The following is a 17,006-nucleotide window of genomic DNA, read 5'->3' as shown; positions in this document are numbered from 1 at the left end:
CATACTCTGATTCTACTCAATACCTGCTAAATACCCTTGCTAACTTAAGCATCGGAGTCCCTTGCAGGTACCCCCACCCTCCGGGGACGAATGATCAGCACCACCACCAAGTCCAACAAGTCGGACACACCAGCTCCGGCCGCCGTAGACCTACCGGACACGTCGGCTCCGACCAACACAGAAGATCTCATCTGAGATCGACCCACAGTTTCAGGTAACCCTCGGAACATTGGCGCCGTTGCCGGGGAACCTGGAAGTCATCCCATTTAACATGGCGGATGACCATGACAACGACCACGATTCAGGTTTGGAAGACAGAACGCCGCATAAAAACGCGGACACGATACTCAAAGATACTCCAGAAACCAACGAAGACAAAAATTCATCAAATCCAGGAGTAATAGAAGCACTTCAAAATCGATTGGAGCAACTTGAGAAAGAAGCCCAACATCGACGTGAAAAAGAAGAAGATCTACGTCGGGAAATAAGGCGGCGCCGAGAATTAGAAGATAAGCTTATAAAACTCGAAGCTGATCTCAAAACTAAAGCTACTCGACCATCCACAGAGGATAGCTCTCAGAAAGATCAAGATCCATTCACCAGAGAAATTATGAAAACCAAAATTCCAAAAGATTTCAAGCTTCCAGATATGACTCTATATGACGGCACCTCGGATCCCATCCATCATCTCAGCAACTTCAGAAGTAGAATGTACCTCACTGATGCCTCAGATGCAGTTCGCTGCAAAGCCTTTCCAACAACTCTAACCAAGACAGCCATCAAATGGTTCGACAATCTACCTCCGAAATCCATCTCGAGTTTCGACGACCTGGCCAAGAAGTTCCTGGCCCGATTCTCCATACAAAAGGATAAAGCCAAACACGCACCTAGCCTACTAGGGATCAAGCAAGGAGATCGGGAGAGCCTTCACAACTACATGGAAAGATTCAACAAAACATGCATGGACATACAAAATCTTCCAACAGAAGCTGCCATTATGGGCCTCATAAATGGCATACGAGAAGGACCATTTAGCCAATCTATATCAAAGAGATACCCGACATCCTTAGACGAAGTACAAGAATGGGCACAAAAATACATCAACATGGAGGAAAACTCTCGACTTAGCGAAACCTCAAGGTTCGGTTCTGCCTACCGAGATAAAGAATCCAAGAAAAAGGAAGATCGCTCCGGAGAGAAAATCAACAAATATCATAACTATACTCCTCTTAGGGTATCCTTGGTTGATGTTTACAAAGAAGTCTGCCATACAGAGAAAATCCATCCAGCTCGGCCACTTAAAGGTAAAAGAGGAGGAGGAAATCGGAATAAATACTGTGAATATCACCAACTTCGAGGGCATTCCACCAATGAATGCTTCGATTTGAAAAACATCATAGAAAAACTAGTAAGAGAAGGAAAAACTAGATCGGTTTTTGGCTAATCGGGATGACGAACAACCTAAAGAGGCCAGAACAACAAAATTTCAACAGATATCATGCATAATATGATAAAAGCTTCAAGAGGTCACCACAAAACCAACCTCAGAAGCTACTTTTGTTTTTCAAAAAGAGTTACAAGACAGACAACTAGAAGCGTCAAACAAAACAAAGTTCAAAAGCCCACAAACCGGGCTATTTACACAAAATATCCAGAAAAAGATCAGCTAAAGATCGGGAGCTTTCCCGGCAGCATCAGTATAAGGAGAAGGAGGACGAGTCTGAAGGGGCACGGCATCTACGGTTCCATCATCCCGGTTCAGAATCTGGCAATCCGGATCAGATATAACGGGAGGAACAGAGGAGGTCAACACCTTAAGAGAAGGCACTGGGGGAGGATCAGTCTCTTCATCTTCCTGGTCATCAGGGATAATCTTACCATCTCTCACGACATTATCCAAGCTTATGAGAGTCAAGTCGGCATCAGGAGCAACAACCCAAAATTGCTCCATCAGGTTCTCAGAGGCAGCAGTTACGCTACCCACAAGGTGACCCTGAAGCTCACCATAATTAACCCGAGCTGTTTCCAACTCCTCCCGAAGACGCATCAATTCCTTATAAGCCGAGACATAGCTATCCTTATGTTTCAAAGCCATGTCTTCGGCCAGCTTCAGAGAAGCAGCAAGGGCAATAGAGCTGGCCTTCTCACCCTCCAGTTCCTTCTCCACCTTGGCCAACTTCACCTCCAACTCCTCCTTCAGACCCTTGATTCGATCAAACTCTGACTTGGCCTCCTCCATAAAAGATTTGGTAGCATGAACCGGAATCCCCTGAATTGTTCGAAAAATAGCCACACCCATGTGGGCCATCTTCACACTATTTTGAGTAATAAAATACAAATGCTTTAAAAGAGACACGTCGTCCATGGAAAGCCCACCATAGGGGCAATTTGCTGGTGAACAAATTCAATGGCATCAAAGTCTGGAGCATCCAAGTTAAAGGGTTCGGATGTTTTTTGCTTTTTCAAAGGTGGGGCACCAGAAGCAGCAGCAAAAGTTTGAGGAGGATCGACTTGATGAAACGAGGGAGTAGGAATTACTTTCCTCAGCCCAAGGGAACTCGACACAGGGGGCTTCAGGGGGACCTGTGAAGATCCCTCGCCGGCCACCTTGGCTGAGATGTTCAGAGCAGCAGTTGCCTTCTTTGCCCTTTTGAAGGCCTTCATAGAGTCGTTATTCTTTGACATCTCTACAAAACACAAAAACAGTCACGACAAAGAGTTACAAAAGAGGAAGAAAAAGGAAATAAGTACAAAAACAAGTCAGATAAATACCCAAAATAGTCCGAACCAAGGATGGGTCATTCAAAAACCTTTTTGTATCAAGATGGGGCGGTTTCCCCCATAGATCCCCAAGAACAACAACAAAAGCACGCTCAACATCATCAAGCATCTCCCAAGTATAACGAGACACTCTCACATCCCTCTGCCACTCTAGAGGGAAAGAAGGCTCATCATTTTTGTCAAGAAAAAAGGGGCGGGCCCCCTCGACAGCACGAACCTTAAAGAAGTAATTCTTGAAATCCTTAAAGGACTCATCATACATAGCAAAAACTTTGTGGCTCTAGGCGGACCTGAAGGAAACCCAGGAAGCCTTCTTTTTTGAAGAACCGCCAGGCTTGGCGGAAACAAACAAGTAAAGAAACAGAGTCTGGGAAGGTGTTACATCTAGTTCACGGCAGAGAAGTTGAAAATTTTTTATAAAACCCAGGAATTGGGGTGAAGCTAGGATGGAGCAATATTACACAACCACAATAGGTCGGTTTCAAAAGCAGTAAAAGGAAAAGTAACATTCAACTGGCTGAAAAAGTATTCATAAGCATAAAAGAAGGGACGCTCCCTCTCAATGGAAGTCGGAAAGCAAACCCTCTCATCAGAATCAGGAGCAACAAGCTCGTAATCCCCCTCGCGAGCATTGTTACCACAAATCCTATGACGCTTCCTCAGCTCTGTGCAAAATTCAGTGTCCACAACGGAAACACACAACAAAACAAGGGAGTCCAGCCTATCGGACATCCCCTCGGGAACTCTGGAAGACATCTCTACAATGTTATTGCGAGAAGACATGAGGCCAACTAAATCCTACAAGTAAGAAAAGAAAATGAGGTTACTACAAACATCTCGAACAAAGGGGTAAACAACTCGGTCAATACTTCTGAGGCAATGAAAAGCAAGAAAAGGAAAACCCCAAGACTCAAACCAAAAGTCTCGGGGCATCCTTTGGAGGCAGCAACAATGCAAGGTTTCCAGATCACATCCCAAGCATTTCTCAAAAAAAGATTCAAAATAACAAGCGCTTTTCATCAAAGAAAAAACACGGCAAATCATTACAGAGCCTACCAAACAAAACATTCCCAAAGCAACAAAGCATGGGACCATTAAAGACGCAACCTTTTTTGAAAAAGGATCAGACAGGAAGCAATCTCCAAAAAGTAAGAAACAGATACAGATCTTCTACCAATACCAAAAGCAACTAGAAAAACAACAGTGAAACCCCAGAAAGCCTCAACAGAAATTCCAAGAAAAACCACAAAGAAGGAAGATAAGAAAAGCATATCACAACAACAAGTAAAAGATCGCAAAAAGATCCAAACTTTCGAACATGCAAAACCAGAACATTCACCAAAATTAAAGACGAAGCTACGGAAAAAGCAAGAAAAGCTAGTACCAACCTGGAAAAGAGCAGCAAGCTTTAAAGAGGGAAGACGAAATCTGGAAATGCCTTCTCACGAAGAATGCGCACAAAAGTAAATGTCGCAGAAACCAATGCAAGATCCAAGCGCCAGAGAACACCAAATGACGCCGCAACGAAAGGAAAACAGCAGTACAGAAGCAGAGAGTGGAGAGAACTGAGAAAAGAAGTTACGAAAGAGCAAAAGAGAGAAACCGTTTTCAGGTTTTTTCAAAATCAAAAGTAAAAAGCCTAGGAGAAACGGGGCAATTAATGCTCAAAATTAGAAGCATTAAACCCTCGCACGTTCCCAAAAAAGTGCCGGTGCAAAGGCGCGCATTTTCTAGTGGAAAACGTTCTACATTTCAAAAGCTACTACAAAGGAATCGACAAAATGCTTGAGTTCGGCTTCGTCAAAAAAGGACCGAAGTCAAGGACTCGGCCTCAAAAAAAGAAGACCGAGCTCAAGCAGGGGCACTGTTCATACCCTGGGCCGAGCTGTCCGACCAGGGATGTTCTACAGAAAAAGCGACCGACCTCTTCAGGTCAGGACAACCCGACCTCTTCTCAAAGAGCTCGGCCAAGTCACAGGAAAGCCCAAACAAAGGGCCCAAATAGAGGAACACGCCCCAAAATCCTAAGACAGCCCAAGCCTACAGAGAGAAGGGCGGTTTCCTTAAAGATAAGATGACCTCACTTAAAGATAAGATAAGATAAGATAACTAACTTATCTTATCCGCAGGAGGCCACATCTCACCATTATAAATACACTGGAGCACCCAGGTATAACTCATACTCTGATTCTACTCAATACCTGCTTAATACCCTTGCTAACTTAAGCATCGGAGTCCCTTGCAGGTACCCTCCACCCTCCGGGGACGAAGGATCAGCACCACCACCAAGTCCAACAAGTCGGACACACCAGCTCCGGCCGCCGTACACCTGCCGGACACGTCGGCTCCGACCAACACAGAAGATCTCATCTGAGATCGACCTACAGTTTTAGGTAACCCTCGGAGCAGGTGGATACATTGGAATCTGGTTGTAGCCTGAGTATGCGTCCATGAATGAGAGATACTTATATCCTGATGAGGCATCGACTAGAGCATCGATGCTTGGGAGTGGATAAGGGTCTTTTGGGCAAGTTTTGTTGAGGTCGGTGTAGTCGGTGCACATTCGCCACTTTCCATTTGACTTTTTCACCAAGACGACGTTTGCTTGCCAAAGTGGGTATTTAACTTCTCTTATGAACCCTGCCTCTAGTAGTGCTTGTACTTGTTCTTCTACAGCTTGAGACCGGTCTGGCCCGAGTTTTCTTCGTCTTTGTTGTACCGGCCGGGATCCCGGGTAGACTGCCAGCTTGTGGCTCATTAGTTCGGGATTTATGCCTGGCATGTCGGCAGCTTTCCATGCGAAAAGATCAACATTATCTCGTAGAAACCGTATTAGTGATTCTTTTGTGTCTCCTTTCAGGATCGTGCCAATATTAGTTGTTTTGTCCAAGGTATCTCCGATCTGGACTCTTTCTATTTCTCCTTCGGGTCGTGGGCGGAGTTCTTCTCGTCTCTGATCTCTGCCGAGTTCAATCGTGTGGAACTCTCCTCCTTCGCCTCGGAGATTTAGACTTTTGTTATAACAGCGATGCGCCATCTTTTGATCTGCTTTTATTGTAGCTATCCCTTCTGTAGTTGGGAATTTCATACATAGATGTGGAGTTGAAACTATTGCTCTGAGTTGATTTAACGTTGTCCGACCTATTAAGGCATTGTAGGCTGAGCTCACGTCGACCACGATATAATCTATCTTAAGTGTTCTGGATTGGTTCCTCTTTCCGAAGGTTGTATGTAACGATACGTATCCTAGTGGTTGTACTGGGGTATCCCCAAGTCCGAACAGGCTATTCGGGTATGCTCTTAGCTCTTTTTCTTCTAAGCCGAGTTTGTCGAAGGCAGTTTTGAATAAGATGTCGGCGGAGCTTCCTTGGTCAATTAATGTGCGGTGGAGGTTGGCGTTTGCCAATATGATTGTGATGACCATGGGGTCGTTGTGTCCTGAGATGATTCCGGATGCATCTTCTTTGGTAAACGTGATTGCTGGGATGTCTGGCACCTCTTTCTAGCCTTCGACATGATACACTTCTTTGAGGTGTTGCTTGCGGGATGATTTGTAGATTCTTCCTCCAGCAAATCTACCGTGTATCACGTGGATATGTCTTTCTGGTGTGCGGGGTGATCGTTCAGATTGTCCGACATCTTCATTCCTTCTTCTTTTTCTTGGTTCTTTGTCCCGGTTGGCTAGGAACCGATCTAGTTTTCCTTCCCTAACTAATTTCTCTATGATGTTTTTTAAGTCAAAGCATTCGTTGGTGGAATGTCCTCGGACTCGATGGTACTCACAGTATTCATTCCGATTTCCTCCTCCCCTTTTGCCTTTAAGTGGCCGAGCTGGGGGTATCTTTTCCGTATGGCAGACTTCTTTGTAAATATCTACCAGGGATACCCTAAGAGGGGTGTAGTTATGATATTTTTTGATTTTCTCTCCGGAGCGATCTTCTTTTTTCCTGGATTCTTTATCTTTATCTCGGTAGGCAGAACCGAACCTCGAGGCTTCCCCAAGTCGAGAATTCTCTTCCATGTTGATGTACTTCTGCGCCTGTTCTTGTACTTCGTCTAGGGATGTCGGGTACCTCTTTGATATAGATTGGCTAAATGGTCCTTCCCCTAGGCCATTTATGAGACCTATGATGGCAGCTTCTGTTGGTAGACTTTGTATATCCATGCATGTTTTGTTGAATCTTTCCATGTAGTTGCGAAGACTCTCCCGATCTCCTTGCTTGATCCCTAGTAGGCTGGGTGCGTGTTTAGCTTTGTCCTTTTGTATGGAAAATCGGGCCAGGAACTTTTTGGCCAGGTCGTCGAAACTCGAGATGGATTTTGGAGGTAGGCTGTCGAACCATCTAATGGCTGTCTTGGTAAGAGTTGCTGGAAAGGCTTTGCAGCGAACTGCATCTGAGGCGTCAGTGAAGTACATTCTACTTCTGAATTTGCTGAGATGGTGGTTGGGGTCCGAGGTGCCGTCATATAGAGTCATATCCGGAAGTTTGAAATCTTTTGGGATTTTGGTCTTCATAATTTCCCTGGTGAATGGATCTTGATCTTTCTGAAAGCTATCCTCTGTGGAGGGTCGTGTAGCTTTAGTTTTGAGATCGGCTTCGAGTTTCACAAGCTTATCTTCTAATTCTCGGCGCCGCCTTATCTCCCGACATAGATCCTCTTCTTTTTCGCGTTGATGTTGGGCTTCTTTCTTAAGTTACTTCAATCGATTTTGAAGTGCTTCTATCACCCCGGGATTTGATGAATTTTTGTCTCCATTGGATTCCGGAGTATCTTTTAAGTATAGCATCCGTGTTTTTGTGTGGCGTTCTATCTTGCAAACCTGAGTCGTGGTCGTTGTCATGGTTGTCCGCCATGGTGTTGGGATGACTTCGAGGTTCCCTGGCAACGGCGCCAATGTTCCGAGGGTTACCTGAAACTGTAGGTCGATCTCGGTCGATATCTTCTGTGTTGGTCGGAGCCGACGTGTCCGGCAAGTGTATAGCGGCCGGAGCTGGTGTGTCTGACTTGTGGGACTGAAAGTGCTGCTGATCCTTCATCCCCGGAGGGTGGGGGGGTACCTGCAAGGGACTCCGATGCTTAAGTTAGCAAGGGTATTAAGTAGGTATTGAGTAGTATCAGAATATGAGTTATACCTGGGTGCTCCAGTGTATTTATAATGATGAGATGTGGCCTTCTGTGGATAAGATAAGTTAGTTATCTTATCTTATCTTTATCTTATCTTTAAGTGAGGTCATCTTATCTTCAAGGGAACCGTCCTTCTCTCTGTAGGCTTGGGCCGCCTTAGGGTTTGAGGCGTGTTCCTCTATTTGGGCACTTCTCTGGGCTTTCCTGGGGACTTGACCGAGCTCTTTGGGAAGAGGTCGGGTTGTCCTGACCTGAAGAGGTTGGTCGCTTTGTCTGTCGAACATCCCGGGTCGGACACCTCGACCCAGGGTATGAACAGTATTTAATAAATAAAAAATTTTTGAAAACTAAAAATTTGAAAATGCACAAGAAAAGACACAAAACAAGACAAACCAAAGATCAAACAAAAAAAATTGACAAGAACAATTTGAAAATCAAGGAAGAACAAAGAACATGCAATTCAAAAATTGAAAGACAAAGAAAAGCATGCAATTGACACCAAACTTAAAACATGACACTAAATTCACAGAAAACCTAAAAATTAAAAAAATACTAAAAAAATTTTTAAAAAAAATTTTGAAAAGAAAATAAAAGACTCTGACCTAAAAGACAAAATTTCCTAATCTAAGCAACAAGATTCACCGTCAGTTGTTCAAACTCAAACAATCTCCGGCAACAGTGCCAAAAACTTGGTGCACAAAAATCACACTCACACTATGTAATTCTGCACAACTAACCAGCAAGTGCACTGGGTCGTCCAAGTAATACCTTACGTGAGTAAGGGTCGATCCCACGAAGATTGTTGGCTTGAAGCAAACTATGGTTATCTTATTATTCTTAGTCAAAATACCGATAGGGTTCTTTAGTTTCAGTTGTAAAAAGTGAAAGAGCATGAAAAGAGTAATGGTTACGCTGTAATGGAGAATGTGTTGTTGTTTTGGAGATGCTTTGTCTTCTGAATCTCTGCTTTCTTACTGTCATCTTCTTCACGCACGCAAGATTGCTTCTATGGCAAGCTGTGTATTGGTGGATCACCGTTGTCAATGGCTACCATCCATTCTCTCAGTGAAAATGGTCCAGGTGCGCTGTCACCGCACGGCTAATCATCTGTCGGTTCTCGATCATGTCGGAATAGGATCCATTGATCCTTTTGCGTCTGTCACTACGCCCAACACTCGCGAGTTTGAAGCTCATCACAGTCATCCAATTCCTGAATCCTACTCGGAATACCACAGACAAGATTTAGACTTTTCGGATTTTCAAGGATGCTGCTAATGGATTCTAGCTTATACCACGAAGACTCTGATTAAGGAATCTAAGAGATACTCATTCAATCTAATGTAGAACAGAGGTGGTTATTAGGCATGCGTTCATAGGTTGAGAATGGTAATGAGTGTCACGGATCATCGCCTTCATCATGGTTAAGAATGAATGAACATCTTAGAGAGAAACAAACGTGTTTGAATAGAAAACAGAAATAATTGTATTAATTCATCGAGACGCCGCAGAGCTCCCACCCCCAACAATGGAGTTTAGAGACTCATGCCATCATAAAGTACAAAGTTCAGATCTAAAATGTCATGAGATACAAAATAAATCTCTAAAAGTTGATTAAATACTAAACTAGTAACCTAGGTTTACAGAAAATGAGTAAACTAAGATGGATAGTGCAGAAATCCACTTCTAGGGCTCACTTGGTGTGTGTTGGGGCTGAGACTTAAGCTTCTCACGTGCCTGGGCTATTTCTGGAGTTAAACGTCAGTTTGTAACCTGTTTCTGGCGTTTAACTCTAACTTGCAACCTGTTTTTGGCGTTCAACGCCAGAATGCAACATGAAACTGGCGTTAAATGCCAATTTACGTTGTTTATCTTCGCGTAAAGTATGAAATATTATATATTGATGGAAAGCCCTGGATGTCTACTTTCCAACCCAATTGAGAGCGCGCCAATTGGACTCTTGTAGCTCCAAAAATTCTCTTCCGAGTGCAGGGAGGTCAGAATCCAACAACATCAGCAATCATTTTTCAGCCTGAATAAGATTTTTGCTCAGCTCTCTTAATTTCAGCCAGAAAATACCTGAAATCACAGAAAAACACACAAACTCATAGTAAAGTCCAGAAATATGAATTTTTCCTAAAAACTAATAAAAATATACTAAAAACTAACTAAAACACACTAAAATCTACATGAAATTACCCCCAAAAAGCGTATAAAATATCCACTCATCAACTGCTCAGCCTCCTTCACCTGCTGTCGTTGTCACCGTCAATGGGTCTCCTCAGCGCCGCCTCTGCTTACAACTTGCGCAGCCCGAGTTGCTCCCCCACCCGCAAGGACGTCATCGTCTTCAACACCATAACACAACCCTGCTGCTGTTGCTTCTCACGAAGGTTGACGCCGCCGAAGCTCCGCCTGTGCTGATTCTCACGGAGTTTGACATCGCCACAGGAGTCCTTCTCGTCTAAAAGTGTTGATGACGCACCCCCTTCTCCAGGCCGCAACATCAACCGCCTCTGTGTCCACGCCGTCCCGCCGCGTCTTGCCGCCGACCGTCGCACGCCGCTCTTTGCAATCATCCCGGTGTTCTCCAGTTGGTTAGTATATTGTTAGAGTTTTAAGTAACAGTAGATGTTTTAACTTTGTTTCAGGGTTCAGATTCTTAGTATTCGTGGTTCTTATGTGATGCTCTTCTAATTTTTGTTGGATTAATGAATTTTTCATTGATTTTAATTGTTGGATGTTTCTTCTGGGATAGTTTGATATAATTTCTTTGTAACTTTTCTCTGAATTGCAGTTCATTGAACTCCTTTAGTTTATGCTTGTCTTAATGGAAATATAATGGTGTATATTAATTTTAAGGCCAAATTTTGATTTTGGACTTTCATGTCATGTAATTTTATTTAATTTCCATTTGCCACTATGTGTTTGTTACTTGGTTATGTGTATGTTTGGTGTAACTTTGCTATTTTTAGCTATATGCTATGACAAATTTATTGGCTTTTTATTGGTTATATGCTACAATGGAAACACCACAGAATTAAATTTATCACAAATTCATCATTATAAACACCAATTCACTATGATAAGATGTTGAATTAGTCATGAATGGCTAGTTTTTGTTTATAACTATAGTGACTTTCTTCTGTTGTTGATTTATGAGCAAAGTAAGAACTTGTAAATAGTTGATCGCTTGATTCTTGACATGAATTCCTAAGAGAAGGTTTGTTCTAATTTTCTAGGAGATGCATATATAGCTGGAGAAGAAATAAAAGATTGTGTAATATAGAAAAAGATTTGATAGAACCCTTGCCTCACCTGATCTTACAAATGATGAGATGCTCAAAAAATTTGTCAAAAGCCAACTTGTATGTTATTCGGAACAAAAAGTAGAATGTCACAACATTCCCTTGTGTCCTTTGAATTCATTTATGAAGAAAGGGTACTAGCTTGGTGGAGTCATTATTTTTAGTTAAATTATTCTTTTATAGGTTCTTAAGATGCTTTGTTTGATTAATTAGCATACAAGGAAAAGTTGTTAGAAATGAAGACAACAGAGGTATCTAATTTTCTTCATATATTAAGGAGTGCTTCTTTAGATGATATCTTTTTACTTTTGTTAAACACTTGTTTTGTTTTAACTGGTTGATACTTAGATGTATCTTTAATGGATGTGTCTTCTGTTGGATGTGTCTTCTATTTAAAACTTATTTGGATGTGTCTTCTATTAGAAGTGCCTTTAATGGATGAATCTTCTAACTAAATGATTTTTCCAAACAAGGGTGCGTCTTTAATGGATGCGTCTTTAATAGATGTGTCTTTAATGAATGTGTCTTTCGTTTAAAACTTGCTTGGATGTGTCATTAATTTCATAACTACTTAAAATTAAGTAAACTTTAGATTCATTCTGGTGCACCCTAATCTAATCTTTGAATACAAGCCCTTACCTTTAGTAAAGAAGACCAACTTTTAATCAAGACTACAAAAAAAATAAATAATTATTTGTCATATGATTTGAAGATAATTGACTACAACCCAAAGTTCACAGTTCATGAAACTAAATGATAAACTTCATATTTGAGAAGAATATTATGTCATGTTCCGAGGTTGATAATACACAAGCAAACGGCATGCCTGAATAATAGGCTTGTAAGCAACACCACTATACATTGTAGCTATTATGCTTTAGGCATCTAATTTCAACAAAATATTAACAGCTTCACAGTCACCTATGCAAAAAGCAAAAATTTTAACTAAAGAATTTAAGAAACATTTTAAAAACAAATCAATTAGTTATTATTTTGGTCAGGTTTAACATCAGAGGGCACCAGATGGTCTTCAAATAGATTAGGCTGCCTTGATCTACCTTATTCAGTTGCCCCTCCTAGCATGTGATCCGCTAATACAGATAAGAAAATTAAATTTGAAAGTTAGAAACTTATGTGATCAAGCACCAACTATATTCCAGACTAAGAAACTTAATCATCAACCTGAAACCACTTATCTTCACTACTATGTTTTTGGCAATCTGGATCTCTGCTTGATATGAACTCACAAGTTTGATCTGCAACAACAAGACAAATTCTATTGTAAAAACAACATTTTTATTTTCTTTAATAACCAACACATTTGAAACAAGATCCTGAAAATGCAGAAAACCATTATGATTAGATGTCCTAAAAATCATTCTTGATTTCCAATTTTAAAGCCTTAGGATCCTGATAAAACACATGATGTTACAAGCATTATCACAGTAAATTCAAAAAACCACTAAATTAACAAAACAAGAATAATCTTCATTAGTAATAACAGAATACAAAATCCCCAAAATCAACGAACAACGCAAATTCCACAAGGACCCAAAAACAAAAAAAATCATGAATTCTGATACAGATCCAACGTCTACCACCCCCATCATCATAGTTTATAACAGAAACAACATAACACCAATAAAAATTTCAAAAACAGTGAATGACATACTTGATCATCCAAAATTCAAATACCTACACATGCACTTGGACAAATCAGAAATTTAGAGAAGGAGATTGAGCCATTGAGTGACTGTACCTGATTCGGATTCGAAAATAATACGCCGGTGTTGATCTCTCAGAGGCTTGCAGCAGTAACCAAATAGAACAGGCCGGTGGTAGGAGGAGATCGACGTGGAAGGGCCGGCGGCATTGGCTCAGAAGACCTGCAGCAGCGACCACTCAGACGTGTGAAAGGACTGCGGCGGTGGCGGCAATGCTGCGAATCGCGACGAGAACGGCGATGCGGTGGTGGCGGGTTGCAAATCGCGACAATAATGGCTCTGCGGTGGTCGGCAACACTGTGAATTGCGAGGGAGGCGCTACGGTGGTGGTGGGCTACAAATCGCGACGAAGAGGGCACTGTGATGGTCAGCGGTGCGATGAATCGCAACGAGAATGGCTTTGCGATGGTCGGCAGTGGTGCAAATTGCGAGGGAGGTGCTGCGGTGGTTGGTGGCGGTGCAAATCGCAAGGGATAACAGTACTCTTGAGGGATGACGACGGTGAGAGTAGTTTGAGTGGAGGTGGGACGAGATCGCGGAGCGTTATCACGATGAGAAAGAGGAGAATATGGCATTAAGGGGAGTTTACTAATCTTTATAATTCAAAATGGTAATTAATGCTGATTATTCTGATTTATTTTTTATTTTAAATAAATAATTGTTACGTGGGTAACCTGAGATAGGTGGATTGGGCTTGAAGGATTGGCCCAAATTTCAAGAGACAATGGCCTCCGACTTGGTTTGCGTCTGGGAGCCGCCGTCCGATTTGTATATTGTGAAAGAATGTGGGGTGGTACCTACAAAGACACTCTGATGCCTAACTCAGCAAGGGGTTAAGCAGGTTTAGAGAGTATTGGAACTTTGAGATACTGATGAGCGGATAATTTATACGCTTTTTGGCATTATTTTTAGTATATTTTTAGTATATTTTAGTTAGTTTTTATTACATTTTTATTAGTTTTTAGTTAAAATTCACTTTTCTGGGCTTTACTATGAGTTTGCGTGTTTTTCTATGATTTCAGATATTTTCTGGCTGAAATTGAGGGACTTGAGCAAAAATCTGATTCAGAGGCTGAAAAGGACTGCAGATGCTATTGGATTCTGACCTCCCTGCACTCGAAGTAGATTTTTTGGAGCTACAGAAGCTCAATTGGCGCGCTCTCAATTGTGTTGGAAATTAGACATCCTGGGCTTTCCAGCAATGTATAATAGTCCATACTTTGCCCGAGATTTGATGGCCTAAACCGGCGTTGTAAATTAGCTTCAGAATTCCCGGCGTTTAACGCCGGAACTGGCACAAAAATTGGAGTTAAACGCCCAAACTGGCATAAAAGCTGGCGTTTAACTCTAGAAAAAGTCTCTATACATGAAAGCTTCAATGCTCAGCCCAAGCACACACCAAGTGGACCCCAGAAGTGGATTTTTACGTCATTTACTCATTTCTGTATACCCTAGGTTACTAGTTCACTATTAATAGGATCTTTTGACATTGTATCTTTACCTCATGACACTTTACACGTTTCTCATTGTATCTTCTACAGCATGAGTCTCTAAACCCCATGGTTGGGGGTGAGGAGCTCTGCTGTGTCTTGATGGATTAATGCAATTACTACTGTTTTTCATTCAATCACGTTTGCTTCTATTCTAAGATATCACTTGTTCCTAAACCTGATGAATGTGATGATCTGTGACACTCATCATCATTCTCACCTATGAACGTGTGCCGGACAACCACCTCCGTTCTACCTTAGATTGAGTAGATATTGATGACAAGTCATCATATACCCATTTTTTAGGCTAATTTCACTTGTTTTATTAGTCTTTATACACTTTCTTGTATCATAAGTAAGTGATTTGGAGTGAAAATGCATAACTTCTTTAAATCAAACAATCACCATGAAATTGATGTTAACTCATGAGGTTTAAGCTAATTTTGATTGAATTTTAATTGATTTATAAGCCTTGTGAATTTAGTGATACTTAGAGTGGTTGTTTTGGTTTAATGTAGGTGAAGAAAAGAATAAAAGAGAAAAACGTGGCCTAAGAAAGCGTGACTAAAGGAGAAGAAAACGTGGTCAAAGGAAGGAGAAGTGTGCCGCATGTAAAGAGGGGAGGCAAGCATTGCCCTCCACAAGGGCACACTGCCCTCTAGGAAGGCAACATAAGAGAACAAAGCATAAAAGGCAACTCTGCCCTGCCCACTACAAGGGCAGAGCACAAATCTGTGCCTTGGAATCAAGAGGAAGAAAATGTTGCCCTGCCCTCCACAAGGGTAGTATCGGGCTCACAAGGGGAGAAAATCAAAGGAAAATGTCTCCCAATGCTTGCCACAAGAGTTGAACACGGGAACATGAGGAAGCAAGGAATTAAGCCTCACTTTGGTGCCAAGAAAGCCAAGGAAATTAAGTAGCGTGTGTTTCTGCCATGATTCGAACGCGGGACTTCAGTTTGGAAACACTGCCCTGCCCTCCGCGAGGGCATGGCAGCATTTTGTTGTGGCATGAATCTGGCGCACCAAGGGACGGTTCTGGCAGCACCAAGGGCGCACCACAGCACAATTCTGGCGCACCAATTTTTTCTGCCCTGCCCTCCGCGAGGGCAGGGCAGCGTTCTGCGCACCAAGCCTGCACCACGCCGCACCACGCACGCACCAAGCACCAAATCCTGCCCTGCCCTCGCCTGGAAGCTATTATTTTTGGGCCGAAAATTGAATTAAAAATCCAATTTAATTCATTTCTTCACCAAATCAAAAGCCCATCCAAATCCCAAAATCCAAGAATAGAAAGTGTATAAATAGGAGCTAGTTTGATGTAATTAGGATCTTTGACTTAGCTTTTGAATTTTGCACTTTCCTTGAGCTTTGATTTTCTGCAACTTTTCTTGAGAGACTGAACCGAGATTTTAGAGAATTGGGGAGGAGAATTGATCTCTCTTCTTCCTCGTTCTTGCTTGGCCATTTTTCATTTTCTTGTTTGAGTCTTGAGTGTTAAGAATTGAGGAAATTCTGTCTCAATCTCCACTCAAGAGCTCTTTAATTTCTCTTCTGCATAATTGAGTTCAATTTACATTCCCTTTACTGCTTCTTCTTTATTTTCTTGTCAATTGCTTTGAGAACTTGGATCTAGGAAGGTAATTGAGATCTAGGCTCTGCTACCTAGTCTCTGGAGTCCTGAGATCCCAATTTACTTTTGGTTTTTCTGTGAACCCTGCTGCACTTTAATTTCAATTTCTGTTTGAATTCTAATCGCTTCTAATTCATCTTCTACTTTATCAATTGTTGCAATCTACTTTCTCTTGCTGGAATTCTGAATTCCCAATCCTTAATTCCCCTTTTATATTCAAGCAATTTACATTTCTTGCACTTTAAGTTACTGCAATTTACATTTCTTGTACTTTAAGTTTCAGTCATTTACATTCTTGTTCTTTACAATTCAGCAAGTTTACTTTCCTGCTCTTTAATTTACTGCAATTTCTCCCTTCTCCCTTTATATTCCAAGAAATTTAGCTTCTGTTAAATACAACTGGTAGACGAAATTATGATCACTACAACTTCGCATAACTAACCAGCAAGTGTACTGGGTCGTCCAAGTAATAAACCTTACGCGAGTAAGGGTCGATCCCACAGAGATTGTTGGTATGAAGCAAGCTATGGTCACCTTGTAAATCTTAGTCAGGCAAACTCAAATGGGTATGGTGATAAACGCATAAAACATAAAGATAAAGATAGAGATACTTATGTAATTCATTGGTGGGAATTTCAGATAAGCGTATGAAGATGCCTTCCCTTCCGTCTCTCTGCTTTCCTACTGTCTTCATCCAATCCTTCTTACTCCTTTCCATGGCAAGCTTAAGCAAGGGTTTCACCGTTGTCAGTGGCTACCTCCCATCCTCTCAGTGGAAATGTTCAACGCACCCTGTCACGACACGGCTATCCATCTGTCGGTTCTCAATCAGACCGGAATAGAATCCAGTGATTCTTTTACGTCTGTCACTAACGCCCCGCCCTCAGGAGTTTGAAGCACGTCACACTCATTCAATCATTGAATCCTACTCAGAATACCACAGACAA

Source organism: Arachis duranensis, chromosome 5 (assembly GCF_000817695.3).
Source record: "Arachis duranensis cultivar V14167 chromosome 5, aradu.V14167.gnm2.J7QH, whole genome shotgun sequence".
NCBI lineage: Eukaryota > Viridiplantae > Streptophyta > Magnoliopsida > Fabales > Fabaceae > Arachis > Arachis duranensis.
The sequence above is the reverse complement of the archived record's forward strand: the minus strand, read 5'-3'. Positions refer to the sequence as shown.